Genomic DNA, 4,105 nt, shown 5'->3' with positions numbered 1-4,105 from the left:
ACACACACACACACACACACACACACACACACACACACACACACACACACACACACACACACACACACACACACACACGGACACACACACACACACACACACACACACACACACACACACACACATACTGAAACACAATGGAAACAAACAACCCTGTGATAGCTAAAAGAAGTGTGTGTCCTGTTGATAACACTTTCCTCTTCACAGGAAGCCATCAGTCAGAGGGAAGGTGTATGCTACCTGTGTAGACTCATGCATTCATGCACCCCGAAAAATAACATACAACAACACAGAGTCCAACGATATTCAGTACATTCTGAAAAGACCTAGCTTTATTACATGAAACATCGGTGTGATGGCCTGAAGAGTCTCTCATCCGATTCACCAGTCAAACTTGGACAACGTGTGAGATAGCATTGTGAACAACACACAACATATGTGAACTGCCAACCACCTCTTGAACTCAATAACCGGGAGCCATTTTCCTCTCCACACGAACTCCGGATATGACACGTTGATCACCAACAAATCAGTTTCAAAAACTCGCTTTGAGTAACAAGTGGGTTAGCTTCAGAGCTAATATTACCTTTACAAAAGACCCAACTCGGTCCGCCAGACCTCCACCATTACAGCGGGGAGCGGAGCGCGGTGTGCACAACCAGAAGCGGTGAGAAGCGGCGCTCTGCCCGACTTGTCTCACAAGTCGGGCAGAGCGTGCGCGACTTGTGCATGCGCGTATAAGACCAATATTCAAACTGAACAGCATTCAGTTTGAATATTAGGGTATATATGGTGTTGCTTTAATGTGTCAAGGGTTCAATATATTGCCACTCCATTTTGTGAAAAATTGCCCTTGGTATGGCCATCTTATTGTAATTATGTCGGCGTGTCGGAGTGCTATTCAGTACAGTAAAGCCATGACTGCATTAGCACTCCACTCCCTCTCTCTCCTTCTGTAGAGGGGAGAGAAAGAAGCGGGGCGGAGGGGGTTGTTGGCGGGGTAGAGGGCAAGTCAAGAGTTGGACGGCTGCCAAAAGAGGCCGGCTGCCGCGCAGCTGAAACTTTTACAAGGCGAGCAGGAAGAAACACAGAGAGGACGAGAGAGAGAAACAGAGGGAGAAAGAGAGAGAAAAAGAGAGGGAGAGAGAGAGGTTGAGAGATGCAAAGGGATTAAACAGCTCTCTCTCTCTCCCTCTCTCCTGGTACTGTATTTTCCCGCCTGTATTGGCAGGGGGTAAGCGCAGTAAGCGCAGGGTTGTGTAAGACAGCACAGGAAGGGAGGAGGAGCAAGGGTGGGGGGGGGGGGGGTGGGGGGGGGTTCAGAGAGTTCAGCTGAGGAGAGAAATAAATTCAGAAACAACAAAAGAGAAGTGACGTCACGGCAAGGGGTTGTCCAACTCACTAGCTGAGTTTAAGCTTCCATGGAAGAACGGCATCGCTCACTACACACACTGTGTCTGTGTGAGTGTGTGAGCATGTGTTTGTGTGTGTGTGAGTGTGTGCATATAGGATGGAGTTGTGCACTTTATGAAAATTGTGGCAGAGAAGCTGGACTATGATTGGATTGTTTTCATGAATTTAGTGAGTATTCACTTATGTATACGTGTTTTTGTGTGTGTAACTGTGTGTGTGTGTGTGTGTGTGTGTGTGTGTTTGTGTTTTTGTGTTTGCACAAAGAAAGAGCGATCCAGACAGATAGAGGGTTTTTAAGTTAACCTTTTAACTTGCCATTGACAACAGTACATACAACATTGCTTCTTTATATGTGAAATGCAATAAAATTAATATTGTGTCATTGCAAAACTTATAAAAAATATTTAACTGTTCTTTGCATTTTGGAATTTATAACAACTCTGACTGATCTGAGTTTCTAGGTTTCCTTGCCATGGCAGCTTTGATTGGTCGAAATGTAGGCTGCCGAGATAAAAAACAGGAAATGTCAAAACATTGATGAATGGATAGTTTTATGTTTTTCCCCCTTTACGATTGAGGTTATCAGTTTCCGGCTGTGAGTCCTACATCTATGTCCAGTACTCAGGACAAAGGATGTGGAGAGAGACTGGGAAAGAATGCGACTACATACATACAGTATAGTGGCTCTCTGTTGGAATACATTAATCAAAACGACCATGTTGTAACACATTTGCACGTTTTCTGGACACGTGTATAAAGTAAAATCTATAGTGTATTGGCATGGTTGACATATAAATGATGAGGAATTGTATAATATAATCTCTTGAATTAAATTTATAGAGCATCTAGTTGTTGCTTTGGACGGAATAGTATAGTTAGGTGCTTTGGCGGCTAATTAACGAATTAACCTATTGTTCGTTCTCCCATGTTTACCACCCGTCTCTGTACCTCTGTCTCCCTGTTCATTACAGCTTCAAATACACCTTTTCCTTCCTTTTTTAAAATTCTTTCTCCCTCTCTTTCTTTCCTTCTTCCTCTCTTTCTTTCTTTCTCTTTTTCTCGGACCCCCCCTCCTACTATCTCTTCTTCTGTGCACGCCCCTCCCTCTCCTCTTCTTCTGTGTCACGGTGCTCACCCCCTCCCCCCCCTCTCTCTCTCTCTCTCTCTCTCTCTCTCTCTTTCTCTCTCTGTCTGTCTGCCTCTCTCTCCCAGCCCTCTTGGCAGCGGTGCCAAAGTGGGCAGGCAGAGCAGCATGAGCGCAGTGCTAGGCAGAGTGGAGGGTTATCCAGGGGCTGGCAGTCAGAACTAGCGTATGTATGCGTGTGTTCCGAGTCCTGTGTGTTTGTGAGCATCAGTCTTCTCGTTAATGTGACACCATGGTTCGGGTGTGTGTGTGTGTGTGTGTGTGTGTGTATCCGAGCATTATATTTCCGTATTGCGACCGTACGCAATTGTGTGGTAGAGTTTATTTCTTTATTTTTTCAGTTTTTAGATTTCTCTCTTTGGGAACAGGGTGCAAGATACTGGCAATGGTTCTCCGCGTGGGTTTTTTGAGGTGTGTGTGTGTGTGTGTGTGTGTGTGTGTGTGTGTGTGTGTGTGTGTGTGTGTGTGTGTGTGTGTGTGCGTGCTCGTGTGTGTGTGTCAGCAGACATCCCTCTGTCACCCAGTGTATAGACAGACGCAGTCACGCCAGTAGGAGGGGATTGTGGGAAGGGGGTGTAGCTGTTAGAGATTGTGCTCTCCTTCTCTCTTCCCCCCTCTTCCCGCCATCACGGCCCTCTTCTCCTCCAGTCCTCTTGCCCAGGCCGGCGCTCACACACAGGCTCCAGGTATTTTCCTCTTTTTTTGTAATCCAGTGGCACCTTTCTCTGTTGCCAGACCCCCCACCTGTTTCTCTTTAAACAACATTTGAATTGTACTTTTGTGTTTTCTTTCTCGGTCCTCTGTTGTGCTGGCCCGTGCCACTGTTAAACGTATATATATATGTGTCTTCGCCTGCTGCCACGCCACACTCCGCCGGCCGCCATTTTGGCTCGGTAGGACTCACCGGGAGAAACTTCTCACAAAGCCGGGAAAGGGGACTCTGTGATTCCCTGCTGCCCCTCACGACTTTTCTATTCCTCCTCTCTTGCTCTCTCTTCCCCTCGTTCCTCGCGTTCATCTCTCTATACAGCTCTCTTCCTGTCCTCCTGTCTGCTTGAGAACAGGGCCCTGATGTGTGTGTGTGTGTGTGTGTGTGTGTGTGTGCGCGCGCGAGTATATCCGTGTTTGTGGTAAACAGTGTTTCTCATGGTATTCCGTAACGAACAGGTGTCTCTTTGTAGACATTCAGAAGAAGGGGACAGGCCCTTTTCAGGGTTACTTTCCTGCTCTCAGAAAGTTTCCTCGTATGCTAACGCAGTGAGCCCCGGGATGGGCTCTGGTGAGTGTAGCCTGAGCTAGGCTAGGCAGCTTGCTAAGTGGCTACACCCACACAGGCACACAGGGACACTCAGCAGGGCTCTTATCTGCCAGACTGCTCCCGGGGGTTGATACCAGAGCCATGTTGACTATGTTTACCCGCTCTCGCACTCCGAATACTGGCCCAACATTCTTTGCACTTTTTTCCACCGTGATCGTACCGCCGCTGTCACGCCCTTGTTGTCGTGGAGCCATGGTTGTTGCTCACGAGTATTCTCATCTACTGGATGA

Source organism: Gadus chalcogrammus, chromosome 1, assembly GCF_026213295.1.
Source record: "Gadus chalcogrammus isolate NIFS_2021 chromosome 1, NIFS_Gcha_1.0, whole genome shotgun sequence".
Lineage (NCBI taxonomy): Eukaryota > Metazoa > Chordata > Actinopteri > Gadiformes > Gadidae > Gadus > Gadus chalcogrammus.
Note: the sequence above shows the minus strand (reverse complement) of the source record.